The sequence below is a fragment of the Gavia stellata genome, chromosome 5 (assembly GCF_030936135.1).
Source record: "Gavia stellata isolate bGavSte3 chromosome 5, bGavSte3.hap2, whole genome shotgun sequence".
NCBI classification, from domain to species: Eukaryota; Metazoa; Chordata; class Aves; order Gaviiformes; family Gaviidae; genus Gavia; species Gavia stellata.
Genome location: NC_082598.1, coordinates 18883898 through 18908609, shown reverse-complemented (window position 1 = coordinate 18908609; position 24712 = coordinate 18883898). Strand labels below are relative to the sequence as shown.

At 35.6% G+C, this 24712-nt stretch overlaps 1 protein-coding gene across 3 annotated transcripts in view; it reads right to left on the bottom strand.

Annotated features, from left to right (window-relative positions):
• Positions 1-24712, bottom strand: part of SLIT2 (slit guidance ligand 2) — a 268516-nt gene that overhangs the window by 176738 nt on the left and 67066 nt on the right. The window lies entirely within an intron of this gene.

The window sequence follows — 24712 nt, the reverse complement described above, 5'->3', positions numbered from 1 at the left end:
TTGGCACAATGTATAGAGCACAGAACTAAGAGCTGATTAAGTAAATTAATCACTTATGCAACCAAGTGGAACTTTAACTATGGAGCAATAAAAACACCTCATATAAAGGCAAAGGCATTCGGGATATCCACTAAATCAAAAGACTGTTAATCTTCAAACTTGATAGTTAGAACGAACCTCCCCTCTTTAAACCCTGGGGGTTAGATATAGCTCATACGAACTGCTGAAATGAGAAAATGCAAGGCATGTATTAAATAACCCAGAGGCAGCAGTACTTAGTCCTCTAACAGGCATTCAGACTAGCTCTTTATACCTGAATGCTCCAGTGAGCTCTTTGTGTGTGCTATACTAGATGGTATTTTTACCATGACATCAACAACTATATAACATCCCTCTTTTTCTCTTCCTAGGTGGACTCTAATTTTCTGCACTCAGTACAGACTAATCTGTAAACCTTCTTTTCCTAAAATAGTTTTTATTCTCTTCAGGAAGCAAAACAAGGAACTATTAAGAGTGTGCACATTTTATACATTCCAAAGAGAAAAGTTTAAAACGAACAAAAAATGCAAGTTTATAGAGAAACTCAAAAAACTGAAGAATTGCATGTCAGATCAGAACCCCCCTCCCCAAATATTTGTAGAGGGAAATACGACATCTAAGTTCACTAGGATGTTTAGTTATGAAAAGAAGGGAGCAGGCAAAGGTATCTCACTGAGCTTCCAGTGTATGTAATGTGGTTTTCTAGAGGGTAACTAATCCATGTTTCTATTATAATCAGACAGCAATAGAAATTTACAGGATGCGAATGATCAAAACAATTTCAGATTTTCTCAGCATCAGACAAATTATACCCATTATTCACATATACCTTTGATTCCTTTTTCTCCCAATTGACTTAAAGAGAGTTTAGATGAATAGCTCTCAATCAGAAGTGTTCATTGCAGAGAACAACCCTGTTCCTTAGAATTCATGGGAGCTTGCCTTTCCAATCCAGCAATTAAATTCTGTTGCAAAGTACAAAAACACTTAGTTATGGAACTTTTATTTTATTTCAATAGGACTTTGACATCTATGGTTCTTAGTGCAACCACACTTTAAGACCACTAACTTTATCAGCTCCCGGATCTGTTCAGGGCCCTGCACATACAGAAACAAAGACAGTACTATTCAACTAGAGAAAAGTGGTAAGAAGGAAAAAAAATAAAAACCAAACCTGTTAATATCAGGTGCTACCTCCTGCCCATCTGGACTAAACAGAAGTTTTACATCTACTTTTAAGAGCAGATGAAAGGATATCTCTAGAGTGCATTAATGACCAAAGGTTCTTGTTTATAACCTGCAGATACAGAAATTCCTTAAATATTTGAGTTCTGATGCACTAATCCTACTGAGTTTAACAAATAAGTTTAACACATTTAAGCTCATGGATATTTATTGCTATCATTTTAAAATCAGTAAAGAAAGTTAGGTCTTAATGCAACAAATTCTCAGAGCTGTTTTAGCAGCAGCCGGATCTGAGGAGAAGCCAGAGAATTAAAAACATGCCCTAAAACCCTCTCAAGAGATGTTTGCTATTATCTCCTATATGAAAAAATAAACGACAAATACTTTAACAATATAAAACCTTGGAAGATTTCAAGAGTAGTGAGAGACAGTCCTACATAATTTCTTGCTTAGAGTCAACTCCAGATCATATAAATAAGTACTAGTATAACTGATACTTCCCTCATTATCTTCACAGGAGGTACAATATCCCCTGTCATGCACAACGTTCAGTACAAATAATTATTGCCTAAAAGCAGATAAAGGTGTCTTATTGTCTAAATACAGTGTGGCACAGGCAACTGGATCTCACCCTGTAACTGTTACCTCAGCTCGTTCTGTAAAACCCCTCTGTAAATTCACCAGAAGAGATCGGAGGAAAATTGTGGGAAGTGACAGTATTTCACTGAGAAACTAAAGAATTTCTAGTCACCGGCCATACATAGACACATCTGTAAGGATTAGTGAAACTAAAAATCACTCTTTACCAATGCTATTCCTATTTCTTGCAATCCACAGATTAATCCATCAAATAAAACATCAGTCAACCAATTCTTCTCCCCATCACAAAAAAAAAAGGAAACAAAATCCTGTATGCCTAATTAAAACTTGAGTAAAACTGAAACGAAAACTTCAGCACAATAGTGTGATCATAAGTATCAATGAAAACAGATTTTTAAATTTTAACATTAACTGAAGCTGCTATTTTTTAAATGCCATTTAAGTATATCACCCAAATGAGAATTAGTATTAATTTTAAAGATGACTGTTGGCTTTTGTGAAATGTTTCACTATCATTTGCATATACGAATATACATCTGAAAGAAAAGCAAATTGAATAGTGATGTACAAAACAGATAAAAATGAAAGTTTTCCATGTTACAGAAAATTTTGACACTTCAGCGTTTTACATCTTCACATTCATGTTTGGGTAGAACTTCAGAATTGAAGAAAATCTGAATACCATTCACTAGTATTCTAATGTTCCCAGTTATTGAACATTTACCGAGTCCTTTATTTCAACATGCAGAACTTCATTTCTTCCTAATTTGTGATTTTTTCAGGAATGCTAATTGCAATAACCAGTTCTGCGTCTAAGATCCTTTCCTTCAACCGTCTACTCGCATGGACACAAAATGCTGTTATAAACAGATAGGAGTAAAATACATCAACTGGCTGAAGCTGGTACCTCAGCCAGTTAGGCGGGCTGCAGCTGCTGCAATGTCCTGCATGTCATCTGATGCAAAGACTAATCAAAACGGGGCTTATAAGAAAGATGGAGAGTCACTTTTTACCAAGGCCTATGGTGACAGGGCAAGGGGTAACAGTTTTAAACTGCAAGAGGGTAGATTTAGATTGGACATAAGGAATGAATTTTTTTATGATGAGGATGGTGAGGCACTGGAACAGGTTGCCCAGAGAATTTGTGGATGCCTCGTCATTGGAAGTGTTCAAAGTCAGGTTGGACGGGGCTTTGAGCAACCTGATCTAGTGGAAGCTGTCCCTGCCCATGGCAGGAGGGTTGGACTAGATGATCTTTAAAGGTCCCTTCCAACCCAAACCATTCTATGATTCTATAGTATTACAGAAACTGTGATCCTCCAGGGAATTACAATTGTGGGAGAGAATGGGAACAAAAACTGCAAAAAAACCCCGTAAGGTAAAAGTTTTAATTTACAAATAATTTTCAAAAGTATCATTGTAAAATAAAACCAGTTTTATTTAAAATAATATTTTAGTGGTTTTGATGGGTAACTCAGATTTTCAGAGAAGTTTCAGGGAAGTTTCACATCATACCACTGACGCACTTCAAAGTTCTGTTTCCCATGTGATATGATGATCAATCCTTCTCTTTTCAAGCACAGTAATAACAACACTTTGAAAATCACATTATTCCTAACTCTAGGAAAAACATAAAAATATTCTCTGTCAACTCACATTCATTTATCTTTTTTCTACCTTTAACTGTTCTTCCCCTCATCCCCACCCCCCACATTTGTGACCGAGAAGAGCTACCTGACTCCTTGAGCTTCTTTCTTTCATTTGAAAATGATGCCCAGGGTAAAGAACTACCCTGCCAAAAAGTAGAGCAAGAGACATGCATGCAGTTGACTTGGTGTATACATCGTTTCTCACATAAACATAACATGCACGATTCTTCCTTCTTTTTATTGTGTTTCAGACTACCAAAATCTTTTTTAAACAATTTTGATTTACATACGTTAAATTTTTCAATAAAGTTACGGTCCTATATGAATTCTTACATAGGCCATTTAAACTTCCTGGAAGCAGATCAAGTTCTTCCTTTCCATGAGTGATTTTGTAGTAGACTGCCTTTTTTATGGAGACTTCAGGAGACCAGAAAGTTGTTTCTTCACTGGGTTGGACAAGGGGAGCCTACAACCCATCCCACAGAGTGCCAAAGAAAGCCTTTTCCTGAACCTACCTGCAGCTCTGAGCTGCAAACACAAACTGCCACACAACACACCAGGAATTCTTTGAATGTTATTTGCCCAGCCAACAGGATTCACAAACAGCCAACTATTTCTTCCCAACATCACCCCAAAATATACTCCATTGTCTTCAGCAACTCAAATACTCAATGTGAGATTTTGGATGGGGGATTCTAAACCTCCCCCCCAAACAATACTCTGATTCTCAAATCTTGCCACTTTGGCAAGTTACGGAGGCTAAGCACTTCACATTACGCCCTTGGCAACATAAGAGTGAAAGAATTCAGGTTAGTAAAACAACATACTTTGATATGATATTTTAAACACCCTGAATCTTTCATATGCCACTGAACAAGTTTCTTCCTGAAACATCACGGGTTTTCACCACAAAGCAGCTGTTTTTGTAGGGTTTTTCCTTGCCACGAGAAAGAAGAGTGGTCTGTTATTTCATTTATTTAATTTTTATTAACTCACAACAGATTTCCCAAATAATTCTGATAGGAATACTTGCATGTTGTATTATGAACTTACAGAAACTAAAAAGGGCCCAGTGGAAAACAGGTGGCCCCAATTTTACTCATCAGTCTGGGACACAACTAAAACTCAAGAAAAAAACAAAACAAAATTAAGAAAAGCAGATACAAATTCTTCTAAGTTTATTTTCTTTGCTAGCATAAAATCTAAAGCAATGATGATACAGATATGACCCCAATTCTTTCCTCATTTTCTTTGTACAGACTGGCAGATTACATATTTTTTCCATTTTTTTTTAAACCTACAGAGTATGATATACATTATGCAAGTGTTTTACATTATAAAAAAATTACCACACATATTGGATTCTGTTTTATAGTATCGTGATTGTTTAGTCTGTATGGCTAATAGTTCTCTAGTATTTCTCTCTCACTTAATAAAAAACTTAATCCTAAAGATTTCCTTTTATTTTTAAGCAGAACATTTCATACTCATATGAGACATCAGAGCAATAGCTATCCACGAAGTTTCACTTCATTTCAGTGTTCATAATATCCATTTTCTAGTTGTTTTACATTCACATACATTTAAAGACATTTTTTCCAACAAATCTGCACTTCTTCTATTAATCTCCATTATAAAGCTTCCCTACCATACCAAAGCTGACAATAAAAACAGAAGTGTGAGATTAAAAAAAAAAATCAAATAGGCTCCAGCTAATGGAAGCTAAATCCAAGAGCAAAATCCATGGCTCAGTTTTTATTCACCGCTATCTGGAATCTATATGAATGTAGATTTTTTTTTTCTTTACATGTTTCGATTGCTGAGAATCTTGCTTCCCACTGTTTCAGACAATGGAGGCTTAGGGAGCAGAAACAGTTTCAAGGGACGGTGCACATTTAAGTACTACTTCCCAGACCTAAAAGCACACACTGGCTTTTCTCTTCATTTGGACAAAAAGACAAGGAGGCTAATTGAAAACTCTTATCTTGGCCCATTTCTACCGCTTTGTCTCAGTTAAGTACAAAATACAGGTTAACGCAGGAATCACTTCATAAAATTCTGGTCTCTGAATACAGTTATACTTAATGGTAATTCTTTGGTCTGGCCTTCGATATCTATTACTCCAGTTAAAAATGAACCTTTTAATTTGGCATAAAATGAAACTAACGGCAGTTGTATTTCAAAAACAGAGCTTTAATGTAACTTCATTCATAACTATACAGAGTTGTTATTGCCTTCCTTTAAACTCCTCTTCTCTCATAGCAGTTCAGAAACTCTTTGTTTTTTCGGTGCAGAGCAACTAATTTTTCTTGCACAAAGATTTCAAATTTATAATGAATAACCTATGGTTTAGAAGATTTTATTTCTGAAATGAAATCCATACATTATTCTATTTGATTTTTTTTCATGATAGTTTGATACTCTTGTGTGTCATTTTTTCCCCCATAGCGTTCATACTAATCCGATTCTGTCTTGCAAGGATATGAGATTTATCCATTTAGAATTCGAACTAGTAATGCAGGTCAAGCTCACCAGTAAATTCAACAGCAAGCAAAACCAGAGGTAGACTCTCCTTCCCTTGCCAGCACTAAGTATTTCCAAGGGTATGTGTGTATGTGAAGAAAAAAATGTACTAACTGAAGTTGTCTGTTTTCAATGCTAAAATATTCCAGCCTTTCCTTCTTAACTGACAAAAAATGAGCAAAATTTTTTACATGAGCTATCAGTGATTTCAATTCCATTTTCAAAACTATATTGGGTTTGTTTTGAGCAGATTGTTTCCTCTCCATAAGAAAATTATTAAATGTTTTGTTCAAAGTATTGCTGTATTTATTCTTGCCAGATTTTACTTTTTTTTTTGTTCTGGGTGATACCTTGACATGCTCAGGTAATCCTTTTGAAATCAATGGAGTAAGACCTTGTGCAACATCAGTGCAACAGGACATTTACTGAAACATTAGACTCCTATTGACAGAACTCTCTGTGTTCAGGGCAATGACCCTGATGCTTGTTCCAATCTGCTGAAGTTGAGGACTGAAATCTGCTCATGTCTACTTGTACTTTAACTGTAGAGCATTACATACCTATTCCTGTTGGACTCTGTGGATGCCATGAAGCCCATACCACGTGAGAATTTCACAATTGTTAATAAAGTGTGATTGAAGCCTCCTTGCACATTGTTAAAACTTTCCTACTATGTCTTGATAGATGGTCAGAAACAAAGTTGGCTTGTATAAATATATACAGTACTGCTCAAAGGTTGTATTTGACAATAAATGTAAATTCATCTAGAGACTATATGTCATTTAAGACCTAATTCCAGAGAACTAAAGAACCTTTATGACAGGAAATTCTTAAGGAAACTCAGGAACACATATGTATATGATCATATAATATATTACACATTACCGTGAGAATTATAGAAGCAAGTTTTTAAAATAAAAGACCTAAGGTGTATTAGATCATAGCTGAAAACAATCACCCAATGCCAAGATATTTTTAGGGTAATGACTAAGTTATGACTGAAAAAGACCACCTTAAAATACTGTTTTATCTTGTAAACAGGACTTTATTCCTATGCCACACAGTGGGGCGAAAAGAGATCTTTTCCTGCACTTTTACACAGATGTGCTAGTTTTGTTCCTATGTGTTTACGCGTATACATACAAAGGAATAAAGAGAAATAATGTTCAATGTTCAAAGTGTGAGTCTGGGCACTGGAAACTATAGTTTCCTTTTTGAGAAGTCACGAGCGACTCAACTCCCAACGTAAAATGGTACTTCTCCCCCCAGCACTCACAGGAGGTGGCTATATTGCCTCCTTTTTCTAATCCCTAGTTCATTAATACCCTTCCTCTTATATATATGGTCATTCTTTGCGAGACTCAGATTACTTCCATTGTGTTGTCTTGTACTCTCATGCATAAATGCCCTTGTCAGCTTTCCTCTTGCATCATTTCTCTCTCCGTTGTACCTTGGTCTCAGTGCACCAGCCGGCCTCTCTTGTAGGTGTACAAGGAATGTTCTCCTCTTCTTGACTGGGGCATCACTAAACTCTAGGGTGAAGTCTTCAATACAGAACGTATTACTCTGAGCTGCTTATACTATAAAGTCCTCCCAGATATTCTTTAAGTAATTAATAATAATAAAGATAGATCCTGAACCCTGAAAATTAGTTCAAGAATGACAGAATATATAATGCCTTGGGTTGATTAAAGGTCTGGGGAATCTTCTCCCCCTCTTTCAGTTCTTGCTTGTCTCTAAGAGTGAATATTTTATGTATGCATGTATCCTGTAACGTTTTGAGTGACTCTGGAGGGAAGATATGCCATTTTGATAAGGTATATCACAATTGCTGCGTTCATACAAAAGTCTAAATATAGCTAGTTTCCTGTACCATATTTATTCTGAAAGTTAGTTTGTTGTGAAAAATCAGGTGTACAGCTCAACTCTTCTCACAGAGTACTTTTTTGGAGAAAAAAAATTCAACATAAAACACACTAAGAAAAGCTAAAAAGCCAAATGAACACTAAGAGAGAAAAAGATGCTGCAAAAAATTGAAACTATATTCTTATTATTTAGCTTTCCAAAGACTTTTAAATAAAATGCCATTAAGGCAATAAATAGTTGTGAAAAAAAAATTTCATTTTAACAGAAGTGGATTTAATACAAGAATACTTTTTTGAGGAAAAAACCCTTCGTTTGCAAATCAACCATCTATACCACCGTAAGTATCTACTGCAAGAAACTGAAATTTTTTTTCTATTTCTGATTTTCCATAAATATCTCCCAATTCTCTCAAATTTAGAGGCATCTTTAGGTATGTTTTGAGATCAAGAATTCTTCAACAGCTTCCTTGTTGAATCACATAAACCTCTGTATCCCCTAGTTTCATGTCTTCTGAGTAGATTTATGTTACAGTATTAATTCTCTTGACTAGTGTGAACAGTACATATATACATATATATTATCTTCACTGTTCCTTGACGATCTTTCAAAATTCCTTGCCCATTCTCCACTAAATTTCCTATTTTCAAGGCAAATAATGGTCCAACCTCCATAACTTCATTGAACAACTAATCCTATTAGACTAAAAGGGTTATACTACAGTCTTTGTACTATACTACAGTCACTACAGTTCTTCTCTGCACAGCCTCCAAAGCAGAAATAGAAATACAGCAGATGGAGCTTCCATGAGGTGCCTGCAGCTCGTATTTCCCACTCCCAATAAACCCTGCCGTGTCTACATTTCATGCGTGATTTTCTTTTTTCCCCTCAAGAGTAAGTCCCTGACTGCCAGTAATGGAGTAGATTTTCCCCCCTTTAGCCCAACTTCTCCATGACGGTTTCTGGGTCCTAGGACTACTAGTTTAACATTTTCTATATTAAACTGCATTTAGCACCTCTGGGTTCATGCAGCTTGAGTGACTGAATCCCTCTGAGTTTGCTCACGTTGTTTCTATTTTCCTGTGCTTAAAGTATTATCCAACTAATTCAGGAAAAAAAAATATTAAGAGGTTAATTTAGATACTTAAGTAAACATGGTTACATCCTATAAGTATACAAAATAAGCAGAGAATTAGGTGACCTTTTAGGACTCTAACAGGCACTTCTTAAGAACAAAGAGGCCCCAAGTTTTATAACGTCACAGTTGCTCTTTCCAGCTGAGCACAACCTGCTCTATTCGCAAAGTTGTCTACTACACTAGACTGATAGGTTATTATTTTCACAGTGCTAAAAGAAGAGTTTAAGGACTTGAGTAAAGATTTTGTAAGTATGGCTTTATCTATAGCAAATCAAAATGCTAGGCTGCTACTGCAGTTATAAACTAACAATCTATACTCAAAGTTAGTAGAATTAAAAAAAAAAAAAAAAAACAAAAAACCCACCCCCTAAAAAACAAACAAACAAACCAACCAAAAAAAAAAACCCCAAAACAGAGAATAGCATTTTATCCATACACATTTACAGAAATTGCTTGCTATCCCAGTAACCTGGAGCTATGCTCCAGGCAATCTCCCAGGCAGTAGATAACAAAATCACTTTGGGATTCTTACTGACACAAAAGATGTTCTTAGCAGACAGCCTTTTGATTTGAGAAGTTAGAAGTTTTTGATACAACAGCTGTGAATCTCATTCTGTAGCAAGACTGATTCTGCTCTGCTTACGGACCCCCATATATCTTATTTAATTGCATCAATGAGGATCCACAGGACGAAGTTTCCAGCACACTAGCAGTGGGACAGGTAACTAATTTTTTTTAACCTGAAATTCTTTAAAATCTTTTGTTTCTCTGTTATATAGTTATTGGCTTATGTATGACTAGACTTTACATGTGACTATGTAAACTTGAGGGTTAGTAATCCCAAGTCACAACCATTATTCTATTAGGGATGATGGAAAGAAACAAGCACACTGTAAGTCCAGTTACCTCTTTCATTTCACGCAATGCTTATAACCAGGCTAGGAAGTCTCAGAGTCACTGGGCTCTCTCTTCTTTCATATCCTGGAAAAGTCTTACTGTTTCAGTCCAACTTGCTATGTTATGTTTACAACTGGACTTAAAGTCTTTTGGGAAAAGACCCACTCCTTTTGGTCCTGTGAGCTAATTAAAATGTTTGTGTGCAGGTGCAAAGAGGCAATATATGTAATGTATCCTTTAGTTCCACCCCTTCAAGCATTATTCACTCATCTTTTTGTAATTTCAGAACTCAATGCACAGCATCATGCAGTGTTCCTAAAATACTAAGATTAGGGCTGCATAACAAATACGTATTTGCTAGTTAGATCAGTAAAGGTTTAGCCTTAAGAGGAAAGGAGAAGGTTGGGTGTTAGGAAGAAGAGAAAGGCACCGGGCAAACACATTCCAAAGAAACCGAAACGTCCTGAGGTCTGTGCCAGCACAAAATTATTCCTGAAAACTCAAGGAGCCAAGTCAGCAGTGACATCCTGATACACAAGACACTGTATATTTATAATCTAATATTTAAATCACTAACTCAAAATAGTGGCAGAGAGAGAACTGAAAACCATCAGAATAGAAAACAGATTAAATTATCATGTAGGAATAGCAATCTTTTTTTTCCACAGATCTTTAGCTTGTGTGACTTGGAGAACAGCGATGGCAATATTCAATTCCCCAGCAAGAAAATACAATAACAGCCAATGTTTCACCTAATAATATTACAACAGGCTGTTTGAATTCTTCGCATTAAGGAGATATCCACTACCAAGAAGCCGTCCATGCTCAGATGGCGTGCCTCAGCATTTATCATATATATAAATAACATGCTTATAAACCCATTGAAAAGATTTAGTGTACTGGCTGCTCAAAACAGTCATTGGTTTAACATAACAGACAAAGAACAAGTGAGATTATTTAGATCGGTTATATAGAAAGGTGGGAGTTGATTTGTCCTGTTGACCAGCTTGTTCAATATAATAATGACCAATTCACTCTGAAATGCTCTATCAAATACAATTGATTTCTGCAATGTGAGAAAAGGAAACAGCATGATAAAAAGAAGTGCATGTTAGGGAAAACCTAGGTCTATTGAACATCGGGGCCAGACTATGTTGGTTTAGCATTAATTACATAGCATGTAAGACAAACGACCTCAGCACAACTTAAAGGTAATGCTTTTGTCAATGGTATAACCTAAAGCAGAACTTACTAGTTAGGCTTTTTCCCTATTCCAGCATTTTTAAAATCATCAGCTAACTGCCTTTGTGGGCATCCGATGACGTCCCCTCCTGGCTGGTGCGGTGTTTGTTTTTTAGCTAGATAGTCATGCATGCTACAATATGCGGCTACACTGCTGCATTTAAAAGGTCATTGGTTTAGCATCAAAAAGGTCACAAAAAGCAACCAAGTTGACTGTGATCCTCCTCTGAATCCCTAAGCACTCGACTGGTATGACTTGGGAGGTAAAGGAAAGTGACTGGAAGGTTTTACTCAGTAGAGGGTTTCCAAGCAACCTTGCACAGTTGAGCAGGCTCAAGCAATGGGAACAATGGCTATCTTTGGCAAGGATCCATTAAAGGGAAGCCTGCAGCAACACCATTGTATTCCCACCACCAGCGGCTATAAATACGGGCTACGTTAAATAGGATAAGAAATAAAAGAAAAACAAACCTGGGAATGGGGCTGTGCAGACTGACTAATTTTTGGCATTGTTTTAACTCCAGTTCTTGCAGAATATTGTAAAAGGATTAAAAAAAAAAACATTTCTTAAAGCACAAAACTTTGTACTGTAATATTTCTAATACATTTGGAGTTTTGGTCTAAGCACAGTCCTGATATACAGCACAGATAACTAAGTGTTGTGAAACTGCCAGTCAGTCTCACAAAGCATTACCGCTTCAACCCCTTAAAGCTAGATTTTAGAACCTTGCTGGGACATACTAAGGTAGGTCAGGCTTGGTCTTTTTCACATTCTTATCTCATGCTTACAGAGGATTTCTCAAAATCTAAGAAATCCAGCTCACACATCTGAGTGAATTGGTGGTGGTTCTGAAGAGATACAACTTGGATGCCAGACAGCTACTCAGTGGTTTTACACTGCAAATTGCAAGATAGCTAGAAAAATTAAGAATATGGAGAATATTTTTTTAATTATTATTTCTTACAGCCATCTTTTTAATGAAACTACTAAAAAGCATTTCCTTTTAAACACTGCATTCAAATTATTTCTGTTATGTAAGGCAACCTGATATGAAATCATAGAATTTTCTACCATTAGCATTTATGATCAGTTTACATAAGCCTTAAAGCTTGTCTCTTTCTTTTTAAAAAGAAGCCTGATGTTTTAATTGGAATGTTTGTAAAGGAAATTCAGTATGTAGAGAAACAATTTTGAAGATTTCATTGAATAACTTAAACCAACCGGACTTCCTTTGAACTCTCACAGCATCTATGCAACTGGTTTGCTTTTCACCAAATACCCAAACATAATTAGGGATTTTTGGAGCTTTGCAGAAACACAGAATCTTGTAATACCAAACAAATAACTGAAATTTTGAAATATGTTTGGTACTAGCATTGGTTTTGTATTTGGCACTAAACAGTGTAGTTTATTTCCTACAATGTCAATGGAATTACATTTGCAAGAATAAATCATCCAGTATATTTCCTATTTTCAGCAAATATTTTTGTGGTGCACCTTACCAGAGTGCTAAAATATCTTGGAAGAAAAAAGGTGGAGAAAGGTAGACATTGTAAAACTAAAATATCACAGGTTCTCCTTCAAAAATAAAATACTGGACTGTCTGTCATGCTCTGATAGACTTAGAAAAAAAACACATAAAGGAACAAATTACTCAGTTGCTGTGCAATAAAAACAATCTATAGATAAGTGAGGCCAATTTACAAGCCATGATTGAAGCATTGTTCTTGTACCAGGAGAGGTGTTGAGCAGTACAATTGAACATTCATTCAGCCAAAACAAATTAACACATGTGTAATGCTGAATAATTACACCTGTTGCTTGAAAGTTCTATACACTTCTTTTAAATTTCGGGAGGGAAAAAATCAAGTAATTTTAACCTCTATTTTCTTATTTTTACCAAATCAAAATAATAATTTATCAAATATTTGTCTCAGATCTTTAGAAACATATTGAGCAGTAAAAAGCATAATTTCCAATGAATTTGCTGTTGTGCAAAGAAGTTCTCCTTGCATATCAAATGTAAAACCGTGATTTTTTTTTTTTTGCATTATTCTAAATAAAGGTAGAACATATCTTTCTCTATATTTCTATTATCATATTACAGCAGATGGTATTGATGCATAATCAGATTTAAGAGTCTCAGATCAGTTTCTGTATTTTCTACCATCATTTAACCATTTAGATTGTTTGCAAACCGTCTTTAATATACGGAAAAGACATTTGCATCAAGCTGTGCTCATTCAGGCACACACAGAAAGGCTTTACACAAACTGAAGTTATTGTACAGAGAGTCATTAATTATTATACTTGAAAACTTAACTTGCATAAGTTTGTACATACATCGAATCTTTAGTCTAAACTTAGGATACCAGGCTTTTTTTAGTGTCTTTCATCAGCGTAAATGGTTATTGCACAGTTGGAGGGGTTTTTTTCCCCTTTGAGCTCTTAGCCATCTAATCAGCCCATAACCCAGATTAGGACTGTCATGTTGCATCAGGAGTTTGCAGTGAGTGCTCACTAGAGTGCCTTTAATCCTCCAAGGTTTACTCAAATGTCACAACCATCTGGAGGAAAGGAGACTCCTTGCTGGTTTCCACTGACCACAAATTATTTGTAAGGAGAAAAAAAAGACAATACAAAGCAAAACTAATTCTAAATATTTTCTCCCCTCCCCCTCAAACACACCAAAACACACCCACAGAACTACTTTTGATATCTTGAACAAAATCAACAACAACTTCACTAGAACTACTAAAATGTATTAGAAGGCCATGGGTAAGGTCATATTTGTTATCACAGGCCCATAAGAGCAGATAAAAGCATAATGAGAATACTTCAATGAAAACTCATCCTAAGTGTTTGTAATTATTTTTACAATATATAAATATCCTGTTTGGACTAGAGAGCTATTATATTGTGTTCTTTGTCAAACTCTCTAAAGATACATTCCATGTTTGGATAAAATTATAGATCCTTTACTCCAGACCTTTTATTCCTTTGTAACTCAGAGATACTCATAAAATTACTATAACAAACTTAAGATGACATAAAATACATGTTAAGTAACAGGGAGTTCATATTGTCTTCATCACATACAATAATATAATCGCAGCTCTACCACAGCTTTTATTAGAAAGTGGAAATCTGGCAAAGAATAAAAATATATGGCATTATAGCTTTGCTCATAGCTTTTACTTCAGAGCAGTGAGGTGTTGGGGGTTTTTTGTACACCCAATGCAAGCTCTTCCTGTCTATAAGAAAGAAATCTGGATCTAGTTTTCCTTTCTCTTTTAGGAGATACATTCCTAATCCTCTTCTCCAAGGAAAGCCACTTCCTTATCTGGCATAGGCAAGACTGGGAAGCCAGCTGCATCCCATTCTTTAAATAACTGCATCTGCAGCTGTACTTACTTTCTATGCAGCACCTAGAAGTGCTTACCTATGTAAGTGCTAAGGTTCCATTTTAAAAATTAAGAAAAATAAGGAAATAAATAGGTATTGTAGGCACTTTTGCTCCGCTTTTGCTATACTTGTCTGGCATTCCTGTCATTACTTCCTGCTTCTTCTCTGCACAATATTTCATGGTTTAAAAGTTAGGGAAGTGTGAAAACACATAACAGAAGTGGGGAGCTTCCAATGGTCATCATCAGAACTGGAAGATCTTTTTTCCAGTTAACAAGTCACTGTCCAAATTTTGCCTTTTCAGCCTAATAAGTTACTTTAAAAAAACCCCAAAAAACAACAAACACTTTAAGAAGTAAATGCTTTATTGCTTGCAAAGTGTATGTCAACAACATCTTTGACCATTCATTTTCTGTAAGCTCACTTTCATGATTGCTCATTTAGAAGCAACAGTATTGTTTCAACTCCAGAACTGACCCACTAAACATTAGGGTTGATTACTCAAGGTGTCACTGGTTTACTTATAATTGCAATGGAGAGCCCTTGTTTCCCATTAATATATCTATTTAGTAAAATTTCAGCCAAATTGTATACTTATTTGCAATATATTCATTTAGTCATCGAAGCTTTTATCCTCTTAAGTGGAATCCTTGATCTCCAGTATTTACATTCATGAGCTTCTAGGTACTGCAGTGAAAGTTAGAGGAAAAATAACTCTCATTTCAGAAATAATGACAACTAAGTCTTACCAATTCTGCATCTGCTTTTGCTTCACAAGCTGTAGACACTACTTGAAATTAATTTCTGATACTTCATGATGAACACTCCTTATGTGCTGTGTAGGGCAGAATGCACTATTTCTTTCCTCACAGATACATGATATCTACATGATATTTACTCATAAGGAAGTACCACCTTCAGAACTGAATTTGAATTAATCATTAAAGCCAAAAAATGTTTTGCTGTAAGAAATACAAAAATGTGAGCTGAATTCAAAACACAAGAAAAACCAGGCTAATGTTTCCAATGCTTTTCTTTGAACTGAAAATGGGAAGACGACAATTCTATCCTCAGATTCTTCAAAATAAATAAACTAGAGGTTTACTTTGAGTTTTGAATCGTGTTTGCAAAAGTCAGTTTTATTTATATTCCTTATTCTTTCCCCAGGAAAGAAGTGCAATCTTCACTCCCTTGCCTTATATCTGCCTACCAAATGTTAGGCAGCCAACTCAACCTGAGGAGTAAGACATGCTAGGTCATCAAAATCATTCCAAAACCTAAAGCTCTACAAAGGCACAAAATGTATTTTCTGTTAACTGTTTATAAAAGAGAAAACAGTTTTTCTTGTGATGACTCTCCTGCTACCGTGCTTCTTGCACCTACATGTGATGTGGGTTGGCAGAGGGTATGTGAATGCAGACAGAAGTCAGTCAAGTAATGAGAACTAATTGATACTTGCTCATCTCTATTGTCAAACAAATTTACTTTCTAAAATTGAATAAGTACTGCGACAAGATGCCATAGTTCTCAGAATTCAGTAAAGATATTAGATGTTATCAGCTAGCTTTTAAACAGTATTAAAACACGGAAGAGGTCTAAGCTTATCATTCATGGGAATAATTTATTTTAAGAATAATAAATTTTCTTTTTCTTACTTGGCACATTTGTGTAATCATAATCTTTAGGCACAATAGCTACAACTCATTCTGCATATAAATAAAATCACACAACCTCTTTAAACTTTTATCTATCAAAATCGTGACTATCTACAGAAAAAGTAAAAAAATGTCATCAGAGAAGAAATATGTACTAAAAACCCCTTAATCCACTGAAAAAGTAAAAGCAATCTAAAAAACTTTCCACTACATTCTGAGCAGGAACTGGACAGGTTCAGCAGAGCAAAAGCAAAATAAGCTACAGCAATGTATTTTTCAGATCTGTGAACTGACACTAAGTGCCAATCACTATGACACACTGGTTCAGTCAAGCACCAAAAGCTGGAAGGAAATTGATAGAGAACAAGCAAACAAAATCTCACACAGATATCATTCCTATATGCCTATGTTGTGCCAGCAGCAACTGGGAGACCATTCAACAAATAAGAGCAGATGTTACGTCCTTTGGATTTTGTATAAAAATTAAAAGATACAAGCAATACAAAAGCCATAGCCCAACATAATGACAGATATTACACTGTCATGGTCTCAAAGAGGCAGTAATGAAGAAGGTTCAGAAACTTCTCGAGTGGATATATCAACACACAAAGTTCATCATCTTTTCCCCAAAGCCCATTGACAGCAATATCACTATTAAGATGTGCTGTAATCCAAACAGTATAGACAGAAATTACGTCAAAAGTTATTTTTGTAGTAGGGCACTTTGCACAATACAAACATTGATTACGGTGATCTCAGTTTAAGCAAAGTCAGTATCTGTTTCATTGGTGCTTTACCAGAACAAGGTAAGGCTTTGGACTACCTCCGTGTGACAGAGTACAGGTAACTGTGAAGCCTCACCTCCCAGACTTCTAGTCATTCAGTTATGCATGGAGCCCACAAATGGGTAATTAGGAAACAAAGATCCCGTCCTACACCACGTCCAAGTACTGACGCTTCAATACCAACTTAGATGCTTGGCAGAAGGGTCATGCTGAAGGATAAGGTTGTGTTTGCACTCACTAAAAAGCAAATTACAAGCAACAAATATTATGGTTATTTTTCACAGGATAGATGACATTGTGTTCTGCCTTAAAGTAAATTTAAAATTTTAAGACAGAGGCATGGGGCAGATGAAACACAGACTGACCTTTTCTGTAGAAGTCAGAAAGCACACTGCCAGGGAGCTACTAATACAACCCAGTAAGATTAAAAGAGTATGCTTTTCAACAGGTCTCCATGTGAAAATAACCAGTGATAATTAATGAAGTGATAGGATGCTTTAGAGGATGAAGAGCACATGTCATGTTTAGGGCCTACACTAATGAAGGTTCTTTATGAATGTAGCATGTAGAAAGAATGTGCATTCCCCAAACATGTACCAACAGCAGTAGAGAGGATCACTGCTCACAACCTCCATTACTAGGTACAATTTAGGAAGCTTTATAATATTTCCTTGAACAGTTGACTGGGAGGCATGCACTGTTCCTACTGTACTTCATGCTAATATAATTTGACTTTTGAAATCTATTCCAGGGACTGCATTTACTTACATATCCTAGGTAAACGAACACGTTTTTACTGTAAAATTCTTGAACTTCTCAACTTCAACAGTTGTTTTTGAATGACATATTGGCTTAATTTCTAGAGCCTAAACTGTAATTATGATATGATTAAGCTATTACTGCCTCATACACTGAAAGCTGATAATAAAAGCACAAAACAGTGCACACACATCTTAATATTTAAGATAATTAATGCATAATATTGAACTGTATTTTTTAAAAATAGTGTCAGAAATGTTCAAACATTTTGCTAATGCATCCTGTTGGCTTTGAAAAAGAAGTAATCCCAGATGTTTATCTTTTGATAATGCGCATCCTATATAAATGAAGATGAGTCTTAAATGTAACATTTTCATACAAATAGTATAATTAGAATTTTTTATAAATCTCTTGAAAAGGCACAGATCAACTATCAGGATCAGATCATTACAGCATGAATATTTTTAAGTCTGTTTAGTTACTGGATTCATCATACAGCCTATCTGCTTCTGCAGGTGTACAATAAAAACCTCAATCATATTAGCCCCAGTAATACACAGTGCTTCCTTCCAGCTGTCTAACCTTATATAAATAGAAGGCATTTTAAATAAAAAACAAACAATACATCAGTGTGAAGATATTTCTACAGATGTCTATTAGAAGACAGCAAAGACGTAAAAAATTAAATAATTAAGGCAAATAAGGATAAGCATACTTATAATCTATATGAACGCAGAAACAAAACACATCTAGTGGGCAAATATACTAATACACCAAGTACTATGTACTATAACCAACTCCTCCAAGAAAACAATTTAAGATTCAAAAATTCTTAATCTTTTCCACACTACAGTGAAAAAAAAAGTTGCTAGCACAGACTCACGGTTTCCCTGATAAAATCAAAAGGTATTGAAGAGTCCTCTCACAATAAGTTCTGTAGATATTGCCTATTTCCATTCCATTTATATGTATAATAAATATGTAGATTATGTAAAACCTATACCGGGATTTTTTTTTTAAAGAAGCGTTAAAATGCTTACAAAAAGAGGTTGTTTTTTTTTAAAAAACACTGGGCAAGAACACCAGGCAAAGAGATTCAAGGCTCCCTGCTCAGCCACTGGAAAGATGTCACTCGGGGGCACTCTGGAGAAAAAACTCATTCCCTCCTGAGTTTCTCCCAGAAAGAGTCATCTGCTCTCCACTAAATATTAGCCTGTGTTGTCAGTCAGCTCTACCTATTTGAACTGAATGATAGGTGAACAATAAAGGAAGTGCTTATATAACTTTTTAGTATAATCTAATTCACGTTACTCATATGTACATCTTTCATTTATCAAAGCTTTCAAATGTGAGGAAGAAAAAACTTATGTCTAGGAAAGACAGGCAAAATTGCCATCCGACAAAGAATTCCAGATGATATTGATCCATCACCAGTTAACCAGATCATCAGCAATTACTTCTGACGCACAATGACATTCAAACACAAGAAGGGGTGCTTTATCTTAGGATTTTTGAGCCTGCGATAAGTTTGTGAATTAAGGGATATATATAAAGCTCCTTTCTTCTAAACACAATTTGGCTCACTGAATTCACATCTCAGTGTGAAAAGCTTCTTTTGTAATCTAGAGTGCATTCCATCTTTGTACAAATTTCTTCTATTTTCTAGTAAAATTGTCAGAACTTTCAGAGAACAGAAGAACACCCTTCAATGAAAATATCCTTCCTCACAGACTACAAAAAGGAAAATACAAAAATGTACAGAGGAAATGGTTTTAACTTCATGAGCAGAAAGAAGCTTTGTTTCTTTAGGTACGTTACACAAGAAGGGAATCCTGATTCTTTTAAATTACTCCTACTGACTGTTAAATCGTTGGGTTTGGGCTTTTTTTTCTTCATCTTAAGCTTACTTTATTGCAACAACAACAAGAGTATGTAATGGATTCACTGATGTTACCTCCTTCTGGAATCACTTCACAGGTGCTAAATTCCTTGCGCATTTTGATTTCAGGAAACAGAGACCGACAGCACAGAGTGAACCGGCCAAAAGACACATTATGCTAGGCTAAAATTAAGACAGCCCAGATGGGTAAACACTATCAACACAAAAGACTACAACAGGTACTCATAAATCATGCAACAGAAACCAAATATGGGTTGGAAAAGGGAGAGGGAACAGAATAATGACACAGTTGGTTTTGATTAAAATGGAAAAAAGCCTGAAAATTCTGGGTGTTCAACACACGGGCATAATTTCAGAAACCTATGTGACATCAGTTGCTATAAACCATAATGGTTGCCCAGAGAGTATTAGATTCCACTAGGAACTTCAGTTTTATTTTTAGAATATTACAATACAAAGAGGGCCCAATTTTTGCAACAACAATCAACAAACCTTTATTTTATGGCAGCATGGCAGAAAGAAACAATATGCCTTCCTTAAATATAACTACTAAGCCTGTCAAGTGAATACAATCGTTAGTGTTCCGCTAGATTAAACTTTCAGCTGGATGAAAACAGCTCATTTTACCCACTTGCTATTCTGCTGAAGTTAATTCCTGTCTAAATAAAGAATGACAAATACTGAGACCACTTGTTATTTTCCAAACTCATGCAAAGTAGTATATTAAAGTACAAAGAAATCCAAACAAGGGAAGGTAATAATTGGACAAAAGTTCACAACGTTAAATATGAAGGCAAATAATGAATTTTAACTGGTAATATATTGATGGAGGCAGGGGCGAGTTAAATACTTAGAAGTAGGAAAAAAGCTTCAAGATCATGAACCATAAAGAGACATCTATTAGCCAGATTTTGAATGCGTTGCTTTATGAATATGATATTAAAATTAAAATTAATTTAAATATAATGTTATTTGTAGGGAGATGGTAAGAAGGGTTGAGATGGATATGTCCTTACCCTTTATTTATAGCTATATAAATTTATATTTATAATATTTATATTATTTACACCTGGCAAACTAGATGGATAGTATGTACCTACTTCTCTACCAGAGTTACTATCAAAGTACAACAGTTCCGAGACCCGTAATGCTAGAACCTGCTGTGTGAGTACAAATGACTGACAGAGAAAACCTTCACTGAATGCATTTTTTCAAATGTTCTATGAAATACAGCATTGAGGTCCATCTATGCAAAAGAAATCAAAACACAGCAGTATTAAGTTATAAAAGTCAACAGTTTCCCTGGGAAGCAGAGAGAATAAGTTGGACGGTAGCCTTTCAGAAGGTATCCATACAATGTTTAAACAAACATTTGGAAATGGAAACTTTTGAAAGCAATCAATCAAGAACATTCAGAATTAGTGGGGTAGGCGTAGATGCTAAAATCAGCTATTCTTATCCCAGGTACACCGCCAAATCACTACATGCAGTTGTTTAAGATTTATTTGTATTGTTTATTTATTATGGTTTTATACTTTTATGATTTAATTGTATTTTAAAGGCACATATCTGCTTTACAAGGTGAAAATGTGTTGGACCCAAGAACCCCAGAAGGAATTACTACCCCACGCAATTCCCAAGGAGCTCATCTTGTAGAAATAGCTCTGCTGTCCTCTAAATTGGGCTGCTAGGCAGTCATGCCAGAAGCTGATGAATGCTTGAAAGCATGAGTGTATGATCAATACAAGAAAAGAGACTGTTGGCTCAGCCGAATGAGCTAATAATTTTGCTCATTTTCCACATCGCCTTTTCCAAGCAATAGGCTATGATGATGGGGAATGTGAGAGTAGGCACCAGCATTCAGACAGACCGAAAGCCCCATTTAATTCCTTGCCCCACGGCCAACACCAAGGATACTTGTGCACCACCTCTGTGATCGGTCATACAAAGGCTCTAAACCAATTTACCAGAAGACACTTACTTTGCTAAAAAAACCCAAAAAACCATTGATTTATTGAAAAAGGCTATCGTTAAATGTTTTGTTGCCAGAAGTTGTTCTACCCTATGAAGCAATAAGGAACATTTGATCAAAGAGAAAAAACTAAGGTAGTTCAAACCAAACCAAGAGAAATATTAACCTCACCAGGAGAACCTCACCCTTCTTTCAAAGTTAGGTGATTTTATAAAGTAAGAGTGCAAATGAAGGTTGTTAAAAGAAAACAGGTGAAAACAGCTGGGTACAAAATTGACACGGTTTGGCTAAGAGTAAGAAGGCAACCGGGAAAGTTATAAACTTAACACCTACTACTGGCAGTCTCCAAATCCCTTAAGGTCTGCAGGAAGACAGCATTGGTGGGGTCATTCTGACCAATTATTGTCAATTGACCAGACAAAATATAGTTTGATTTGTTGCTCCCTAAATAAGAGCAATCAGAAAGCAGTAATGCCACTATTAGCACTTATTTAATTCAAACAGCAGTGGTAAGTTTTTTGTCTGTCTCTGGACATCAACTTCAAGAGGGTACCAGAAAAATAATTCAGATCCTAAGGCACACTCACTATTACTTCCACCTCCTAACCATTTTACATCCTTCAAGAAATGCAAACATTTAGATCCATTAAGAATGGCAAAGCTATCTGTTAAGTACAGCATTGCTAATTGCAGATATGAATACAAAACCACTCAAAAAGCAATTATAAATTTCCTTTAATCTGGTATTTTAAAAGGGGGTAAATTCTGCCATATAGTACCTTTCAATGGAAGCCTGCTTATTTAGCACTCCTTTACTGGGAAAAAACCCACAACTTTTTTCCAGCATTTATTTTTGTCTTCTTGTAATAAACACTGATTACAACCAGTTTGTTCATGAAACTTCACAGCAAACATATCAAATAAAAGTCTTGCCAAAGAGGTACACTGTTCAAGTATATTTTTCTCAGGAAAAAGGATATGCTAGAAAAAAAATTACCTAAATACAAAAAACACTTCAGTTGAAATTTCAAGATTAGGATCGCAAACCTCAGTTGGAACCATCAGGGTATATCTGAGCAATACATTGAAAGTTTCATGTATTTTTCTTTCAAAAAGGAAAGAAACATACTCAGGAAATGTCTTCACTTTCAGAATTAATAAATTACTAAATATTTGTTCAAAACAATTCTTATTTGTACCAGATTAAATGTTTACTGCTCTAAGAACCAAAGCATAGTTTTCCATAGGCTAGCTTTTTTCTTGACCTTGTTGCTTCACTGATTTTAAATTGAGGGAATTTTGACATATCTGTCACAACCAAGACCTGTAAAAACAAATCTAAGGCAATAATACAGGCCACCCATGGCACTTAAAAGCCAATTTCACCTAAGCAAATGGAAAGTTCCTTGGATTGTTGTAATAGCCAATGTGAACATTAGCCTTAATTGGTTATTAAAGGCTAACATGCTTTAAGTGACAGACAGAAAAATATGGCTGTTTCAGTGACACATTAAATTACAGTAGTTTTAATAATCAGTAATGTTTTATATTAGCTTTTTCCATCTTGCACTGATGAGACCATTGGTATAACCAGGTCTGTTCCTGAGTTCCTCAGAAGACCCTGCATTTTGTCCTGAATGTGAGCACAGTGGGAGATTAGGTTAGGTTAAATTATTTCCTGAATAAATTTGCTAGGAGCTAGATCCAAGAACATAATCAGGAAGACAACAGAAAATCGGAAAGAGTTTCCTTCCTCCATACAAGAAAAGAAGCACTAACACAGAGAGAGAAGAAAGAGTAGATGGCCAATATGTATCACAAAAGAAAAGATGATGAAAAAAAGAGATCAGTGGTTCAGAATAAAAAGATTTAAAATAATAATGGAGTTGAGGATTGAGAACTATGTCCCTAATCTGTAGAGCTGGGATAAAAAAACTGTGACCATAAAGGAAAGTTAAGAAAAGTAAATGCATTAAGGGTACTTAGTGTTAACAATATCCGCATTCCACAAACTCAGTCATTGGGATTTTATCAGTTGTGGGAGCCTAAAATCAGGCCTCTGTAAAATTATGCGATTACAACGCAGTGATCTCAAACATGCCAAACACCTAGGAAATCCCACTGAGCTGGGTGGGTTTGGTTGGTTGCTTTTACTTACTTGTTTTTCCTTAACCTATGTACTTGATACATCCAGATTTTTATTACTGTTAGTTCAAGACATGGTCCTAAATATATTTTTGACAAACGTCAGACCAACTTGACCAATCTACTGCAAGTCAATGGTTTTTCTTCAAGTTGCAATAAAGACCACCTCCAACAGATGCTGCTGTCACTACTGGTTCACAAAACATGTCAAAACACAAAGCAGGCAGAAGGACAGAGATTAAAATCTCAGAACACAGCCATATTCCAAGCTGCATTTCCAAAGAAAGATTAAAATGATGACTACAGCAACAACAAAAAAACAACCAAACAAAAAAATCTTAGAAAACATCTTAGTCTCTATGGACAGTAAGCAACAAGAACTGAGAAGAAATACCTTTTCAACTAGTGGAATTAAGACCATCCAGGTGCCTTGAAAAATTATGAATTCCCACCTTCAAAGCACCTTCTCCTTGACGAGAATATAGTCCTACAACTTTCCAAAATGTACACAAATAAACTATACAGCTTTATTGTTTCCATTTGCACATTTTTTTTTAGACCCTTAAGTTCCATGGTATCAGCAGAGCTGCATTATTTAAGTTCAAATAATGCCCGAAAACCTGACAACACAGTAGATTGTCAAGGTAGTAAACTCTGAAGAACACGAGTACTTCTGACCAGCATGAATGAGTGGCATAACACTGAACAAATCAACATGTCTCCCTGGGCTCTTACTTCCCATATTATCTATGCATGCTCTTGAGATTGTGGACTGTCTCGCTGTATGGTTGCCAAGTGCTCAGAAAAGTGGATTTCTCTGAAAACCTGCTGGTGTCTCTAGCATAATACAAATAATATAGTAGTGACTTGTGCTTAAAAGGGGGGAAAAAACTGGGTTGCATTCTTGCAATGCAAGGGAGAGTTATTCACAGTATCTCCAGATAAATTACATCA